The sequence below is a fragment of the Phoca vitulina genome, unplaced genomic scaffold, assembly GCF_004348235.1.
Source record: "Phoca vitulina isolate PV1807 unplaced genomic scaffold, GSC_HSeal_1.0 scaffold2, whole genome shotgun sequence".
Classification (NCBI taxonomy): Eukaryota; Metazoa; Chordata; class Mammalia; order Carnivora; family Phocidae; genus Phoca; species Phoca vitulina.
In genome coordinates this window covers 16,887,935-16,907,768 of record NW_022589705.1, presented here as the reverse complement: position 1 = coordinate 16,907,768, position 19,834 = coordinate 16,887,935, and the positions used below count along the sequence as shown (strand labels likewise).

The 19,834-nt window shown below is 33.4% G+C and overlaps 1 protein-coding gene across 1 annotated transcript in view; it reads right to left on the bottom strand.

Annotated features, from left to right (window-relative positions):
* The window catches only part of OLFM3 (olfactomedin 3), a 191,544-nt gene that overhangs the window by 74,752 nt on the left and 96,958 nt on the right, over positions 1–19,834 (bottom strand). The window lies entirely within an intron of this gene.

Here is a 19,834-nt window from a genome sequence, read left to right as displayed (position 1 = left end):
ATCCAGTTAAGAAATGGGCAGAAGAGATGAATGGACATTTTTCCAAAGAAGACATCCAGATGGCTAACAGACATGAAAAGATACTCAACATCACTCATCATCAGGGAAATACAAATCAAAACCACAATGAGATATCACCTCCCATCTGTCAGAATGGCTAAAATTAGCAACACAGGAAAGAACAGACATTGGCAAGGATGTGGAGAAAGGGGAAACCTCTTACACTGTTGGTGGAAATGCAAAGTCGTGCAGCCACTTTGGAAAACAGTATGGAGCTTCCGCAAAAGGTAAAAATAGAGCTACCCTAGGACTTAGCAATTGCACTACTCGGTAATTTATCCAAAGGATACAAAAATACTGATTTGAAGGGACACATGCACCCTTATGTTTATAGCAGCATTATCAACATTAGCCAAATTATGGAAAAAACTCAAATATCCATAGACTGATGAAAGGATAAAGAAGTGGTATATATATGCAATATTACTCAGCCATCAAAAGAATGAAATCTTGCCATTTGCAAAACATGCATGGAACTAGAATGTATTATGCTAAGCAAAATAAGTCAGAGAAAGGCAAATATATGATTTCACTCATATGTGGAATTTAAGAAACAAAACAGATGAACATAGGGGAAGGGGGAAACAAGAGAGGAGGCAAACCATAAGAGACTTAACTATACAGAATGAACTAAGGGTTGATGGAGGGAAGGTGGGTGGGGGATGGGCTAAATCGGTGATGGGTATTAAGGAAGACACTTGTGATAAGCACTGGGTGTTATATGTAAGTGATGAATCACCAAATTCTACTCTTGAAACCAATGTTACAGTATCTGTTAACTAACTAGAATTTAAAAAGTTGGAAAAAAAAAGAATGGGTGTCATTCTGGATAGTATTTCACAGGAGTAAAATCACAGAAGCTCAAAAGGAGAGCCTGGAGTGTGTGGAGTTCAGTGTAGTTCAATCTTAGGTGAGGATTAGAGATGGGCTGGGAGAAGTTGAAAAGAGAAAGACTCAGACCATCCTGAGGAGGTCTGAATTAACACTAATGTTAATGGAGAGGTAGCAAAGGTTTTTTAGCAAGGTGAAGATGTGATTAGATATATTTCTTTGTGTGTTTTGTTAAAATTAAATACAAAATGGAGACCGCATTTGAAAATTTCCTGAACAGACAAAACCAGTTAAGCCACATGAACAAAACCTAATTTAGCTTATCCTGTAACACAAGCAAAACTTAGGTCATTTCTTGAAAAAGCCTCTGATAATCATAAAGAAAATGTAAATTGTTTTCCAAAAACAGTGTGAGACAACCACTTTTAACCAATCCCCTGTCACTTGTAGAAACTCCAATGCTACAACCATTCATTAAAAAATCGAATAAACAGCTCTGTATTTTCATTATATAACCTGTCCTGTAACAACACGCTTCTGAGCTGTAATAAATATATATCTGCTCGAAGTTAGTGCTATACTTTTTCTTAGAGAGGATTTGGCTTTAAAAATGAAAATTTCAGCTTACTTTTCACCTTTTAAAAATAGTAAGTGTCTGCAGAAGCTATTTATCTCTCTTCTCTGGAAAGATCTCACTTATTCTAGTTTAATATCATTTTCTTCAGAAGTTAGATTTTCCAAGTTAAATGATAATGAATGATAATTATTCTTAATGAAACCTCAATGTAGCTTCAATAAGTCAGGCAGCGTAGGATGTGGGTAAAATTGATGTATCTGATTACTGTATTTTAGTAATTAAGATTAGCACTTTGCTACTTCTTAGAATTCAAAAGCCGTGTTCTATCATTTTTGCTTTTGTGTCAATTCTGTTGAAGATTGTCTCTCACTCTATATCCTAATAAGTACATTGTGAGAAAGAAAGAAATTACAGAAAATTTGGAAAACAGTGATTTTCAGAATCTTTTAATTTCCAGTAAGGCTAATTTTAATGACCACAGAGCCATAGGTTCAACAGCTGAATGAGTATATGGGTTACATGGTCATAGGACACTTAAAAAAAAAAAAAGCTGATAGCTAAAAAGTTATGTTTCAGTGAATATTGTTAATTTTTTAGATTTTTTTCAGAAAGAATTACTAAAATAAGATCAAGTCTGTCAAAATAACTCTATAAAATAGATTTCTTTCAGTATGAGTAATCTTGGAAGTAGGACCAAATAATACAAATGCGATAATAGAAATATTAGCAAAAGAAGAGTGTCCAATGTCTCCTCACATCTCCTGCAGGCTCACCTCCAGATGCTTTTCCTTCTGAGAACGTGTATTCATTCAGGGAACGTGAGGGGGAAACATCAGACTCAAGAAAAATCTCTGAAGTATCTTAACATTGTGTTCCTGTTGTTTTATACATCACGGTTTATTTTGTATGGGGGAAATTGTCTTTGATATTTCAAGTTCAGGGCTGTAAAATGATAGGCTAATCACAAACTTTTATGTTAAAGATAAAATAAAAATATAAGTATATATAACTCATTTGTGGAAGTTTTTACACAGCAAGATATTTTAATGATGAATGTCAAATTAGAAACTTTCCTAGCTTTTTCTAGACACATGTCAGACTAGCCTAGAAGGAAACCAGGAAAAGTTCTACAACAACGCATTTGGTTCCTGATATATGTTTAAAAATAATGCTAATAACTTATATTTCCTCTTGCAGCTTTCAAAGTCCTCTCATTTGATCCTCAGAGCAATTCTGTGAGATCTATAGGACCCCACTTAAAAAAAAAAAAGTGTTTCAGGAGGGTTGCCATTTTTCCATGGTAATGAATAGTATGTGCTAGCTCTTAGTATTCCATTTAATTCTTCTGAATCCGAATGTATTTTTCTACCTTGGAATGAAGGATAAGTGAGTGCAGGATCTTTGTAACCAGATGTCCTGGGTTCAAATTCTGCTTCCACCATCACTAGCATTGTAGGTTACTAGTAGATCTTTTTCTGTTTTCTCTGATGTAGAATGGAGAAAATAATGGTACTCAGAAAGTTACTGTTTGGATTAAATGATATAACACTTGTTCAGCATTTTAATTTGGCCAGATCAATTAACTTGTAAATATTAACTATTATTATTCCCAAGTAATTTAAATTTTACTTATTAAAATAAGTTGTCTCCAAATTCATGATCTGGAAAAGAAAATATCTTGACTTTTGAAATGTAATATGTCTTCTCCACTCTAGTTTTTCATTTCTTCCTCTCACCTACCTTGATTAGTATGTGTAGGTGTCTTAGAAAGAGGGATAATCACCACACCTTTGTAATTCTCTAATTCTTAAAGACTTGGAACGTTAAAAATATAGTTTTACTATCAATGGTTATTTTTGAAAATGTCTTCTTGGTTATTTTTGAAAATGTCTTCTTTTCTGCCTCTTTACCATGTGATTTTTAAAAACTAATCATAACTAATTGTAGTAGAATAACTATTAGATAGTAAATAGACACATGTCTAATTAGCCTAGAAGGAAGCCAAGAGAAATTCTAATAAATATTTCTTGAATTTAATGCTATCCCCACCACTCATATGCTGTATTATGTTGGCGGTACAGCTAATACTATTCATATCTGGGATGGAAGTTCTAATATATCTTTTGATCATTTTTGCCTGCACTTTAGGCAGCTATTGCTGTACTTTCTTTCTTGGACCTCCACTGTATAGTAAAAATTCTAATAACATAATAATGATGATAACAGTGACCAATATGAATTGAGTGTTAGTTAAATATCAGGCACTATATTAGGAATTTTGAATATTCTAAGTAATTTGATCATTGTAGAAATTAAGTGAAGTGTTATTATGATATTTTACAAATAGGAAACTTGAGGCTCTGCAATATCAAGTACCTCACCCAGAGTCACACTGTAGAATTGGTACTATTCCATCTCCAGTGTTAGAACTGCTGTTTTAACTGCCTTGTGAAACTGGATGAGATACGATTGGAAGGAGAAGGCAGATTTTCCATAAGTCTTATTTTAAGAAATAGGGATAGGGATCCAGTCTTACCTACCCAACTGCCTATATAGTTTCTGATTGGCTGGTCAGCCTGTAAATTTTTTCATCCTGATTTAAGTCATAAACAGACATTATACTGAAAGTCACTGCAGAGGTCTAAATCCCAAATTTTCTTATTTGTGGATTAGACTTTCTGAGTCACAATGATTGTGAATCACCTTATGACTAACAATTTCATTAAGTGGAATTATTTCTGAACTCATAGTTCTGGGTGAAAACTATTTAAAGAAAGAAATTAGTTTATGAAACAAAGTAATTAAATTCAGTATTAATGAAGAAAAATGGAAGGTTTCTGTATACACCAGAATTTTTTAAATCTTTTTTTATTATGTTCTGTTATCCAGCATATAGTACATCATAAGTTTTTGTTGTGGTGTTCAACGATTCATTAGTTGCGTATAACACCCAGTGCTCAACCTACACCAGAATTTTAAATAATCTTCCCTAGGGGCCACCTGGGTGGCTCAGTTGGTTAAGGTCCACCTCCTGATCTCACTTCAGGTCTTGATTTCAGGGCCATGAATTCAAGCCCTGTGTTGGGCTCCATGCTAAGTGAGAAGCCTACTTAAACAAAAATAACCCATATGCTGGGAAGAAAATTACTGGGATGTAAATTGGTGAGCAATCTGAAAATGCAATTAGAATGCATACTATATTAGGGCAGTGACATTGTTCTGAACAATACCTTAATGGTGGATACATGTTGTTATACTTTTGTCAAAACCCATAGAATGTACAACAGAGATAGTGAAGTATAATGTAAACTACTGACTTTGGTTAATAATAATGTATCAATATTGGTTCATCAATTGTAAGATACGTACTACATTGTATTAGTTAACTTGGGCTGTTGTAACAAAATACCATACTGGGCATCTTAAATAACAAAGATTTATTTTTTCACAGTTCTCGAAACAAAGTCAGAAATCAAGGTGCCAGCATAAGGTTCTGATGAGAGCCCTTGTTCCAGTTTGCAGATGGCTGCCTTCTCACTGTATCCTTTCTGACAGAGAAAGAATTTTAGTATCTCTTCCTTTTCTTATAAGGGCGCTAATCCCATCATTAGGGCACCACCCCCCATCATCTCATCTATCTAAACCTAATTATCTCCCAAATGCCCCATCTTCAAATATCATCACATTGAAGGTTAGGGCTTCAACACATGAAATTTGAGAGGGATGCAATTCAGTCCATAGCATATATTAATGCAAGATGTCAGTAATAAGGGCAGCTATGCATGTGTGTGTGGCAAAGAGATGTATATGGAAACACTCTGTATTATCTGCTCAATTTTTCTGCAGGCCTAAAACTTCTCTAAAAACTTAATCTATTAATTTTAAAAATTTAAATTCATATTCTAGGACACAAGAAGAATTAAAGGAAGAAATGTAAAGTGCATACAAGATGTGGCAGTTTATAATCCCTATAAATAAATTTTATAAAACAGTATTATTTCAAACATGCTGGGGTTTTTTTTTTCCTATCCTTAGACCACTTGTTCCATTTTGAAGCTATGAGGAACGCCCAAAATGTTCATATGGAAGGGAGTTGGAAAAATATCATCGATTCTCATATGTGACTTCTATTAATCTAGTGAAAATGGCCTGGCCAGTTTTGAAATAACTTAAAGCAAAGGCTTCAACACCATCATTTAAGTGAGTGTCACAAACTAGATTTTAGATGACTAGCAAAACGATTGAATTTTGCTTGAAAAATAATTGGCTCAAAAATGAGTAAACTATTTACATAAATGAATGGTTTGCTCATGCTAAAGAAAATCTATCAGAATCTTCTGGCAGATTCAATGTTACTTTCCTAATTTATTTACTGTACTTCAGATTAAAGGATTTCAGAATTAACACAAGGGGGTTGTAAATATTTAAAAGATGATGCCTTAGATCAGCAATTCCTAAGGTTCCCTCTGTTCAAAATTTATTTTTCCCTTATACTTAAAATGAAGATTGGGATTGTTCATAAATATTCATTTCATGAATATCTTTCCACAACTCTCTTCCTACAGCGGAAGCCACCTGCTCCGAGCAGCCTTCTTGTGCAAAGTGTATTAGAGGGAATTGGCAAATGCCAGAAGGCAGTGTGCCAAATGTTGGATGGCTTCTCCTTCCTCCATACAGCAACTCCCAAGGCACCTGGGCAATGAACAGAGAAATGGTGGCTTCTGGGCCACTATATAATAGTATACCCTCTAAAATACTTCTGCAAACTTACATTTACTAAAGCATCTCTATATCTCCTGGGATAAAGAGTGGCTAAAGGAAAATGTTACCTTCAGGACAGGGCAATCAGTTACATAGCTCTACCTCTGCTGTTTTGGTTGTATTTGTTTTAGGATGAAAACAAGTTTAAGTCTGGCCAAAGTAAAAGACAATTTAATGTTAAAATTCCAAATCAAATATTGCCACTTATCTAGTTTGTTAAGCTTTTTATATTTCGATTTTCTTTCTTTTTTTTTCTATAATAACCATTCTATCTTAATTCTATATGTCAAAATCTTTTAGGAGACTGCACGGTTTGTCTAAGTTTTCAGTATAGGCTGTGATAAATCTTTGCATTACATAATGTTTTTTATATTGTCTTGTGGGTCATAATATCCTATAGTGGGACGGACACAGGATAGAATCACCATATTAGCATCCCATATCTAACTAGACCTGTCAGTCTCTCAGGTATGTGACTTGGGTTAAAATTTCAGTTTGTTAGCAAACCTAATTACAGGATATCAGATACATATTTGTTGGTGTTGGATCCTTCATTGAGCCATTTTATTTTATTTTATTTTATTTTTTAAGATTTTATCATTTGTCAGTTAGAGAACGTGTGCACAAGCAGGGGGAGTGGCAGGCAGAGGGAGAAGCTCCCGCTGAGCAAGGAGCCCAATGTGGGACTTGATCCCAGGACCCTGGGATCATGACCTGAGCCGAAGGCAGACGCTTAACCGACTGAGCTACCCAGGCATCCTATCATTAAGCCATTTTTAAAGAACAAATGAGCTTACATGTGAATGTTCTTTGTGAAGAATAATGTAGTATGCAAAGATTAGTTATTAAATATTTTAGCTAATCTCAATATTTAGTTATCAATGGTATGAGCCATGGTTATTTTTAATTCATTGATAATTTGAAGCAGCCTAGAGTCAAGTCAAAACCTTGAAAATATTAACCCTTCTGTTCATTTAAGATAAACCCACAAGAGTGGCATAATCAGAACTCTTTAGGGAAAAACTAGATCCCTCTTTTTCATCCACTTTCCTCCTCAGTCTTGATAGACTTCCTGACATTGGGTATGGTGCCTTGACCTCTATTTTATAGGCTGGAGAGCAGTAGATCAAGATACAGAACAATGTGTTTTGTTCTGGTTAACGATGTTCATATTTTATTGATGCCATTATTATATCCTAAAAACTAGTTTTTCAAAGAGCTGTATTTCCAAAATACCATTAATAAATAAAACAAAAACCATCATCTGAAGTTACCTTTTTATATTTTAGTATTTGTGAGAAGATATGAGGAGAGAATGACAAATAGGTAAAACCTATTCCAGACTTGTAGTTTTCAGTACTACTTTCTTTTTTAAAAAATTTTATTTTATTATGTTATGTTAATCACCATACATTACATCATTAGTTTTTGATGTAGTGTTCCATGATTCATTGTTTGCGTATAACACCCAGTGCTCCATTCAATGCGTGCATCACCGGGCTAACCCATCCCCCCACCCCCTCCCCTCTAGAACCCTCAGTTTGTTTCTCAGAGTCCATAGTCTCTCATGGTTCATCTCCCCCTCTGATTTCCCCCCCTTCATTTTTCCCTTCAGTACTACTTTCAATATCAGTCTATTTTTTTAAATTAAGCCAAAGATAAATTGTTATAGGAACAATCTTACTAAAACATGATCTTAATTTAAGTATTTTAAGGTAAATTAGTTGGTTGCATGTGTTTAAACATTTAGACTTTAATGAAACACATTTCTTTCAGATTTTATATGACACATTTTTCATTAAAGCTTCGTTGTGATTTTAGTTGCGATTTTAATATTGTTACAAAGTCTTAGGACTGTTCAGATTTCTTCAGAGTTTTCTGAATAAGTTTTCTCTATTTGATAATTATGAAACTGGTTATGATGTGTATGGCAGCTGACATCACTTTAAATGCCGCCAACGAATTGAGAAGACCTCATCAGCATGCTCAGGAAGCACAATGGGAATTTAAGTGCCTTTCTCAGTAAATGTTCCAAAGAAGCGACAACTGAACACCAAGGCTTAAAAACTAATTTTTTGACAAGTCTTTGGAGAGACTCAAAGCTGGATTTTATACTTTAATAAAAGAGAGATAATATAATATTACCTAAAAGGAGAAGCCTCCACCATGTTTTTAATTAAGGGGCTGTTATAGAGGATTGTTTATTCCAAGTCATTGGGTCAATGTTTATATGCTTCCTTAGGGGATATTGGCTGATATGGAATGATAATGCAGCATTCCTGAGCTAAGCTCTGCCCAGATTGTTCAGCTATGGATCTCATCATTGCCAGAGGAAGCAGATACACAGTTAGCATGTAGAGCCCACAACTCACATAGGCATTCGTACATGTTGGTCAGCCCATTAAATTATCATACCAGAGGGAAATAGACTACCCAAAGTTGATAAATTTGTATCCAGCATCAACTATAATGATGAATAATGGTGCCATCTGCAGCATTGAGGCCTTTATCTGGCTTGAGTTTGGTGATTGTAGGTAACAGCAGGGGTGGAAATAATAGAGGCAAGATTTCAGTATCAAACTGGGCTTATGCCAGAAGCCATTACCTGTGAGCTATCAGTGTCCTTAGTAGCAACGCATCTTCTGGATCAATCTTCTGAGCAATGGCAGCAGAGTTATAGGAAGCAAGCTCATGATGGTAGCAGAAAATCTTACACAGAACCTTAGAAAACAAAGGCAACCAGAATCCTTGAAAACTGATTCTGAATTAGCTTCATTACATATTGGTTTGTGCTTTTAGGATCTGGTGTAGTTCAATTAGCAGAAAGCAGTTATGCAAATAGCATTTAAATAGACCTTATTGTGGATTTTTAATCAATAATCATTTTGCCTCAGAGAAATGATATCAGCTGCAAATATATACATGGTTTAATCATATTTGTTGGCATATTGACCAGCAATGATTGTAAAAGTTCTGAGGAATGTCACTAAGGGAGGGAAATGTAAAGGGGTAATTTGGAATGAGCTGAATTATCCCCTCAACAAAGTGAAAGGAGAGCTATAAAACTTATTCAGAGGATGTGATGGGTCTTGGTAGACTTGTGTTAACATTCTTTTGTCAAGGACTAATGAGAATCCATTTTTGTCTGAAACAGAAAGTATGGTTTAGGGTTTGTTTATTAATCACTATATATTCCTTTCAATCAGTTTTCATGGTGTTATTTATGTGTGCTGCTGACTCTACCACATAGTTGAATGGTAACCTTCTGAATTTACACATATTTCTTCCTGTTCTTGATGGTATCTCTATCTTACACAAATGAGAATCTATTCTTTAAAATAATAACCTTTTTTTTCAATTCAATATTTTAGCTGTTTTGCTGTATCTTAAATTATTTGATGCTATGCTCTGTATCATTTCATCTTCTCTTTGTAAAAATTTTGTTTGGCATTTGTTAGATATTTTATATGTCTGTCTTGGATTTAATGAGCTGTTTTGCTTTTTGATGCAATACATTGGGTTTGGTTCCAAAATATTTTTCTCCTATCTTTTATCATGGCTGGGATGTTATTAATTCACACAATAAAAGTGGATTTATATAGAAGCCTAGATTTAACTATGGATTGATTGAATGCCATTTTGATAAATATAATTTTGAATACCAAATAGCCAGGTATCTTCTATTCTGTATTCAGAAATTTTTATATAGAACATGGATACAAAGGCCATTTGGTAAATGCATTTTCTGAATTTCTTAAATATTCAGAGTCAGCACTAGGATGAACTTGTAAGAGGCAAAACTTCAGTATCATGTTTTCCCTAACTTACATTCTTATTGTAAGGAAAAATTGTTTGTAGTAGATGAAAAAACTCCCATTTTAGGGAATGTCCTTCATCCCCTAAAATCTGGGATTACAAAAAGAGCAGTTGATTCAACAAACATTCAGCCCTTTTCTGTCTGAAATCCCATGTTTTTCTGTACTCTTGCTTAAATATTTCAATATTGTATATAGCCTTCTTATGAAAACATGTTGAGATCATTAACTATTTCTTCACTAATTAATAGTTTCATTTTATATACAGTCCGTGGAAATTTAGTTCTACGAAGTATATATATATAATTGATTTTATTTTATTTATTTATATTTTAAGATTTTGTTTATTTATTTGACAGAGAGAGACACAGCGAGAGAGGGAACACAAGCAGGGGGAGTGGGAGAAGGAGAGGCAGGCTTCCCAGGGATCAAGGAGCCCGATGCGGGGCTCGATCCCAGGACCCTGGGATCATGACCTGAGCCGAAGGCAGATGCTTAACAACTGAGCCACCCAGGCACCCCATATAATTGATTTTAAGATACCATTGAGTATAAGATGCAGCATAAAAATTAATAGTGTTTTTGAAGAAAACTATATTAAATAAATATTGATTGTGAAATAATCAAATTTTCGGAAATGTTATATCAAGAAAAATAGACTCAACAAAAATAGCACTATGTTATTTCTACTCAGTATTAGTACACATATATATTTCCTGCTAGTTCTGATATTGTTATGTAATCATATATTCAGTATCCATATATATAGTGGATTAGGGTAACCCTGAAAAATATCAGGCAAGCTTTAAACCCTTTTTATGTCTGTGCCATCCCTAGTCAGCGCAGCCTTCCAATCCTGCAGTTGTGGCTCCCTACAAGATAGTACTCATTCTGGCACCATCAGAGCTTTTGGAATCTGGAGAACTACTTTAGCTGCAGGAACAACACTGATGTAGCCTGGAAGGGCATGAGGAGGTAAAGTATGAGATTCTGTCTACGAGTTTGACATCTGCTACATCTTTGTATGAAAAAAAAACAACAACCAGTAATCTAGACCCTCTAGATAGTTCTGGATGTCACTGATCAATTACAGTTGCCAGTAGTGAGCAAGTTATGAAGGTCTAATCAGTCTCAACAAAGAAGGAATAGTTGCCACGGATGGTAAAGTTCAGGAAAATATCTGGAGATTTTATAAAGTCCACCTTCCTGTAAAGGAGTCCAATCACTCCTACAGCAACTCCGGTAAGAATGATTCCTATATAGATCACACTGAGGACCAGCTACCACCCTTCAGTGAGAGTCTAAATAATACTAATGCCTGGTCTTACCATTTTAGAATGAATAAATAGTTTACCGATCAAGACGGTGAAACTGACACTGATTGCAGACTATGACAAAAGTCTTCAGGAAATTGTCATATATCTGTAGTGTCTCTTTGTAGAAAACACCATGGGGATGTAGAATACCCATTGGTATTCTAGTTGCCTGTGAATTAGACAAGAGCTTGAAATATACCAAACCCATGCACTTCCTGGGGACCGAGAGTCTGTGTATAGCCACAGAAACTATAGCTGCTCAGGACAAAGTCAAGAAGTTAAGAGACCAGAAAAATGACTAGCACAAAGAAATTTCTTCCTATGTACTGCCCCATTGCTATCATGCATCTCCCTTTACATGTCCCATTGATCACATCTGTCAGAATCTGAAGTTGGAGCTGCCAGTGGGAGAGTAGACACTCCCATTCTTATTTATTTCCTATTGTATTTTTAAATTTATTTTATTTTAATACCAGTGTAGATAACATACAGTGTTATATTAGTTTCAGGTGTATAATATAATGATTCAATAATTCCATATATTACCCAGTGCTCATCAGATATGGAAATGCAATTCACGGAATAAATACATGATAATGTATTTAATTCATTTAATGTACATAATGTATTTAAATTTACTAATAGGAAGAAGAAAATTTGAAAAAAAATTCCTCTAACCTTATTAAAATGATAAGATCTAAAACATCTCTTAAGTTAGTTTAATGTGGGAAACTGGCCGTCTCTTACCCAGCTTGGTTTGCAAGGATAGAGACAGGAAGGCATGTAAATTGCTAAAATCTCCTGTAAATTCAGCAGTGTCTGTTAAAATTCTACTAATCCCACAGTTCAAACTATTACAGAGGCAAATCATCAGTACATAAGGATATACGTACCATGCTTACTACTGTCAAGGAATATGAATACCAATTAATAAGGTAGTAATTACATAAATTATCATATATTTGTATTGTATGGCAGTATGCAGCTATTAACATGAATGTGTTTTATATACAGTTATTGACTTGGAAAGATTCTTATGTTTTATTTTTTAATAGGTAAAATCAAATTGCAGGGTAATTATGGCATCATTCATTTTTATTGGTTAAAAAGAAATAAAGAAGAAATATATATGTAATAAATTTGTATAAATACTTGTGTATACTGATCTAGCAGAGGAAACATGTAAAAATATACGTAAAATTGTTAGTATTAATTAACTAAGGGTAACATTTGAGGGAATAGAAAGATGCTTACCTTTTTCTTCGTATATTTATAATATTTAAATGTATTATTTTTGTAATTTTAAATATCTTTTAATATCATTTGAACCAATAATTCTACTTCTCACAAGTCATCCTAAGAAAATAATTGAAAATCCAGGAAAAAATACAGAGCAAATATCTTCATCTATATTCAAATAACTACTAAATTGGGAACATCCCCCAAATCCAAAGAGGACTGATTAAATCACATTGCAGTCCTAAGTATGATATTCATGGGCATTAAAATTGTGCCTTTCAAAAAGCTTTTAATGATCTGGGAAAATGGTTATGATATATTTTAAAGATTTATTTATTTATTTGGGAGAGAGAGAGTGTTTGTATGCATGAGCAGGGGGAGGGGCAGAGGAAGAGGGAGGGAGAAAATCTCAAGCAGACTCTCCGCTGAGTGTGAAGCCCAATTCTGGGCTCTCAGGACCCTGAGATCATGACCTGAGCTGAAACCAAGAGTCAGATTCTCAATCATCTGAGCCACCCAGGTGCCCCAGTTATGATATATTAAGTAGAAAAACAAGAACAACCACTGCACACAGGTAATAATCTTAATGCTTTTATAAAAGCATCTAGTGATTTTTTAATTTCTCAAAAGAAAATATAGCCAACATGAAAACACCAGAATGATCAGACATCTTGTGAATTGTTTAAATGGGAGTTGATTATTCTTCCAATCAATGTAAAGTTCCTGATATCTGTATAAAAGAGTTAATTATTTCACATGCTTATGCACTATGGTCCTTATGCAGAAAACAAAATGGAACACACAGACAAAACCCAGTAATGTTTGTTTTCGGTGTGCTGAATATAGAGAAAATCCTGAATTCTAAAACTCAGTGAAGAAAGAACCACTTGGTTCATGCTTAAATCATTATAAAAATATAATTCATGAAATAATTTGGAAAGATAGAAGTTCTGTACTAATGAAGAGAGGTCGTGGCTCAGCAAATCTGAGACAACAGATAGGTTATTACCATTGAAATACATTAATCTTCAAGCAGCAAATATTTCCACTTTATAGCCAATAATGTGAATCTTTCAGTCCTTATTTAATACACAGCATAATTGTAATCTAACCAAATATTTGGATAATCTGAGAATTTGATTTAATAAAACAGCCTCTTGTCCAATAAGTATTAGTAATACATTAGTTTTCACAGTGGTGTAGCACATTTATCTTCCTAATGATTCTGGTTGAACTAATGTCAGAACCCTGCAGTTAGGTTTTGGTGGGAGAGCATATTACCTCTACCCAGCTCTTAGAGTTAAGAAGGATTTAGCTAGAGATTTTAAATTTGCACATAATCCACCCCATGAATCAGTAACTTAGTATGTAAAATGTATAGTGCCTTCTTGTTTGGGTTAGGCAGGGCAATCTAAATCTTTTGCAGATATTCAAAGAGAAAACTTTAAAATGGTCATTAATTCTGAAAGAAATAATAACATACTTTGTCAAGTATTCCATACAAGGAAGATAGACACAGTATGAATAACATGCTAATTATTGCTAGATGAATGTATTAAAATAAAAGCAATAAAAATAAAATGTAAGCAGTAGAGGAAACGAACAAAAATATTGATGATCCACTGACCACTATTACTCATAGGAAGCAGTTTTTTATATTTGGATCAGTTTCTCACATGGTATTCCCATTTTAAATGGATTTGTCTTTTTTTTTCACTTACGTTCAGAAGTACTTTTAATACTTTCATGATGTGATAAATAATAGTGATCAGTATTTATATGCATTAGATCATCTATATTAATGCCAGTTTCATTTTTGTAAAGCTAAGTATGGTGCTTAGCTATTAAAGAGAACAGATGTTAGTGGCAAAATTTCTGATGAGCATATGCAAAGCTATCTACACTTAATGTTCATGACTAGGATTTAACATTTCAGATTTGGCATGGACATTATTTACTGTGACAATCATGAGATGTAGTGATATTTCACTATGTAATAGAATCATACGAAACTGTCATCTTTTAAAGATAAAAATGTTGAATGTGGTCAACTTTATATGGTTTAACATAATCTTTATTTCTCACAAATTCTCAAATTTGCCTTCAGTACACCCTGGATAGTAAAATTAGGCACACTTAGGGCAACACTTTTTGTTTTTTCTAATGAGTGACTAATTTAATCATATATAAAGCTCACAGTCCTTATTAGCTCAAACTTTATATTTTCTATGTCTCTACTGGATAAGAATAAGAGTGTATCCTGAATGAAACTTTATTCTTGGTAATAAGTGACTCTGCAATTTATTTTTCCTGCCTAAAATACACTGGTGTGCCAAGCCAGAGAGGCGTTAAGTCTGGCCTCAGTTCTGCACCAGAATGCCTGAAGAAGTCTGGGGAGGTGGTAAAAGTTTTTATATTCCCTGCCTCCCCAACTCTTTTACTAACATGCTGGTTAATATAAGAGACCTGCAGCAGATAATTGGTCAGATTTATTGTTCTATTCAAAGGTTTCGTCCTCAGAAGCTTGTGAACAATAGCAGTTGAACAATAGATTCAATAATTCATTGAATAATAAATTAAAAGTTGCACAGTTATCTGACATTTACCCTTTCCTGAATTTCTTTTTCAAAATACAACCTTTGTAGGAAAAAAAAAACCTTTTTAATCTAGAAAATTGAAAATTTTTACTTGGAAAAATTTAGTTTACAGTATGTTCACATATTTTGCCTCTTCCCTTCCTTTTTCCTACCCTCTTCTGTCTCTCTCTGTGTCTCTTCATTTTAATGTCCAAGACTATTGAAGTGGGCCAAATAATCTTGCCTTCTCATGTTTTTAAAATGGTGAAAAAAATTACATTACGTGCAAAATGTAGTAGCTATTTCATTGATGTCCAAACCTACTTGCTTAACACCCATGCGTTGCTCTCCACCATTATCCTCGCCTCAGTAAAGAAATCACAGAGTCTGATAGAACCCTACCAAAGATAGTCTGTTTATAGCAAATATTTGTCCTTCTTATTCACCTTCTAATTATTTAACAAATTAAAGACAATTGTATTCATAATTAACTATTATTTTCACCCTTAATATATTTGGTGAAGAATAATAGAGAAACAGGACTTGAGTTTTTCCAAGTAGATTGTATGGTAGATCGTTCATTCTTTCATTCTTTCATTCATTCATTCTACTGAGGAACCTCAATCCCTACATGCTTGATCTCTCTTGTAGGTGAAAAGATCTTTAAAGATCTGTGTGAGCCAATTTGTGGTGACTAAGAAAGCTGTCAAACTGACAAGGATGAGCACGGCCAACAAAGCTAACTTCACTTGTGCATCAATTGGTTTAAATTTGGTTTCCAGTCAGTTAATAGAAGATAGTCTAGAGAACCAGAAATATAAACTAAGTGGCAGACTAGTGAGATGTCAGAAGGGACATGATTATTACAATTTGATATTTTGTAAAACAATCTCTTTTGAGATATTAACAATATATATACTGAGACCTACAAAATGGAATGTATATAAATTATCTGGTTAATTATTAAATCAGTGTTGAGATTTAGTCCAGATAATTTAAACCCTTAGAATAATTTTTCAGGTAGATTGACTTTTATTCATTTTATGCTGTGTAAACTCAGAAGAGAATTGCACTTTCTCAGAATGTGTCACTTAATATTTTTTGTTTTAAAAAAGAAATAGAGTTTATAGCATAAGAATGACTATTTTAATATTTGCCTCTGTGTCACATTTAAATTATCCTTTTAAAATTCATTTTAAATATGTTTCTTAGTGCAGTGGATGTAACAATAACACAAATTGTAACTGTATTTCAACAACTTAAACTATTTGTTCTTTAAGCATCTTTAACACAAATCACATGCATTAAAAGGACATTTGCCTTCTTTGAGTGTGTCATTAGCCCACTTGGAAATGTTTTCCCCAAGTGGAGCTGGAAATACATTTATGATGTAGAAGCACCTGAGAGATTTATTTTATTCAGAACTCTCGGGATGTAGAAGTCATGACCCCAGTATTGAGCTGTTTACCTTTTACAGAGAATAAATACGAATACCAATAGATGTAAACACTGCTTGCTTTCAGGTGAGCTAGGAGTGGAGTGACTAAATAAGATGAATGTGTTCAGGGTTTTAACATGTTTATCTGTAAACCCTTTCCTAGGAGTCTTTATGTCCTTGCACATGCTTTTTTCCAACTTCAATTAATGGGATTGATTTCTTCATCAATTTTGCCATGACCCTAGACTAAATTCTTTTATTATTGGCTTATTCGTTTGCAATCTGTTGTCTTGTTTCCAGTGGATTCTGCTACAGCCCCAAGCCTCCAATTCAGTCACTAGAGATAAATTATGCATATCAGTACACTCTGACCAAAGTGCTTTTTATTAAGCCATGATTTTGACCTTAGACTCATGTGTTACTCCATCTTGGTAAGCCTCAAGGAGATTTTTGTGTGTGTGTGTGCTTAAAATAGGCCTAAATTCCGTGCTTCATTCATCATTTTCCAAGAGTCGTATACTAATGTTATATATTAATGAGAACTTTTAATGATTTTTTCTTCTTTCTTGAAAACTCTGTCCCCTCCTTTTGGGCCTAATTCTGGACCTTTGATCCACACAGACACCTCCTGAGAGGATGTTGAACTGTTTTGCAAGGTCCCTGAAAGAGTGCTTTACAAATTGTATGGTTTCACTATTATGTCATTACATTAATGTAATAGGCCATGAATACCTTTTGAAATTGAAATGTAAAAGAATATCAGATTAATTTCATAATTTTTACATTTTGGAATAGGTGTAGGAACTGAGAAATTTTTAGTATGATGTGTGCTTGCTTGTGTATGTATATTACTTATTCTGCTTTGTGTTTGTGAAGCTTTAAAGCATAGAGCAAGGTTTCTCAGGTTAGAATCATCAAATGGCTCCATCTAAAAGGTAGATGATGATGATGATGGTAATAATAATAGTAATAATAATAATAATAATAATAAAATTGTGGGTAGCATTATTTGCCTAGATTGGCTTTTGTAATATAACATATTTACAAACACATATGCCATCCATGTGTATAAAGGTTAGGAATAAATTTATTATTCATTTCATTCTTAGATAACTAAAAAACTAAACAATTGCAAGTAAGACTTTAAAATAATAAAGTTTAAATTAATAACATTAATGTGGCATACACAACTGCTTTCTTGAATTTGATCTGATCAGGCTGCGTTTAATAATATAAAGATATATTAGCATTTTAAAATTTTCATTTGCTATTGATTTTATCTTTTAATTTTAAGAATGTTGTATCATCCTGGAATCACTGTCCTGGTCATTGTAGTTAGTATGCCCACTTGCTGTGACTCTGACTACTAATGAACTGCCGTAAGTTGGTATGTTCTAGGAAGAGTGGCTGCAGTTCTTACACTCACAATTTGCACATGGTGCTTACTGCGGTTGTGCAGGTCTCTCTTTTTTTTGGATTTAGCATGCTTATACCCTCTGCACACATATATCTCCACTTTCTGATCATTTTTTTCTATTTGAACTGAAAAAACCTTTGTTTTATATCATTCCTTGACCTCATTTGGCCCTCCCTAAGTGCAAATGCAGTAAAAAGCAAAAACAAAGGTAAATGCAAGCAATAAAATCCTACTGCAAAACTAGGGTAGAAGATGCTCATAAATAATCCAGAACATGATTGGATTTAACTCCTTTTTAGCTTATATTTGAAAGAAAGAACACAAAATTTAAAACCTGTCATTAGAATCTTTCAGAATATATTCATGGACTCAAGAAGTTTCACAGACCTCAATGTGGAAAACTTGCCCTAGAGAATTCCTCTAACTTTTTTTATTGCAGGTGTGTGTGTGTGTGTATGTGTGTGTCTATGAGTGATGTATCTCAGTTACCTATAGAAAAATATCTGTGATAGCAAAAATATTGAAAGAAACAAAATGGTAATGATGTATGAATTTATAAGTTCAAAACTGGCACTATCAGTTTCTCTAAAAATAGATTAATCACTACAAAAATATTTAAAAGAACAGATACCATTACCAGCACAAGATAGCAGCTATGACCTCCTGATAACAAAATGTTCTATGACTTAGTAGAATTCCAATAATTTGTATTTGCATATGTACATTTTAAACTTTATACAATGTTTAAGTATTATATGGCAGAACCCTAAATTACAATACTAAGTAAACGCCCCAGTTTTAATTTGTGAATCCTAAATTGTATTAATTCTTTTAGCAAGTAACTAGTGTAGTCCTCAAGTGAATATGAAAATGAAAACCAATGGAAAATGTATGAAACTAAAGTGTGTATTTTAAAAAATCCATTTACATTCAAAAGAGTCCATGTGGGTAGTGAATTATACACTAGGAAATCCTGCACTAAGAGTTTAAACATAAAATTAGAAATAGTTATACATTTACCAACCTTTAGGGAGGTAAAGATTACTTTAAAACATAAAATTGACCTATATGTAACTAACTAATCAGTTCTGTAATTAGTACAGCCAATAATAGATTAACCTAATTTAAGTGACCCATCTGATACAAGCAGGAAAATCATTATTTTTAAAGTAAGTACAACTTTTAAGATTATAATTAGGAATATAGTTTGTAAGATCATAAAAGGAAAAGAAACCTCTGTTTCTAAGGCAACTTTCTGAAATATCTTTTGAGATAAATCATATTAACAGTTAATAGATTTCTATTAAGTATCTACTCAGCTTGAAAAACTGTGTTTAAAAGCAATATGTATATTATATTTATATATGGCTTTCTTTTATCTATCTTTTAGGCACTTATTTATTTGTTAGTTTTGGGATAGAAAGAATTTTTGAAGGAATTGAGTCATCCTCCCCTAATGTTTACCCATATTGGAAATATCCATAGCTTACTAAAAAATATTTTAGAGAGGTCATTCCACATATTGTTTTATAGAGGATGATTTTAAAATATTAATATTTTTGAGCAAGTATTGTGTAGAATATCTCATTTCCATATTGTCACAGATTTTAATATTGAATCACATTGCATTTCTTCCTTGATGTGACTTTACTTGGAAAAGAGTATATTTACTTCACAAATAGGATTTTCCCCTTAGGTTTATCATTTCAAAGTAAATAACTGTATTCCAAGAGAAAAACATTTCTTAACTATGTAATATGCTTTCAGACTATGACAGGATATAGGAAAAAATAACAGAAAAGTT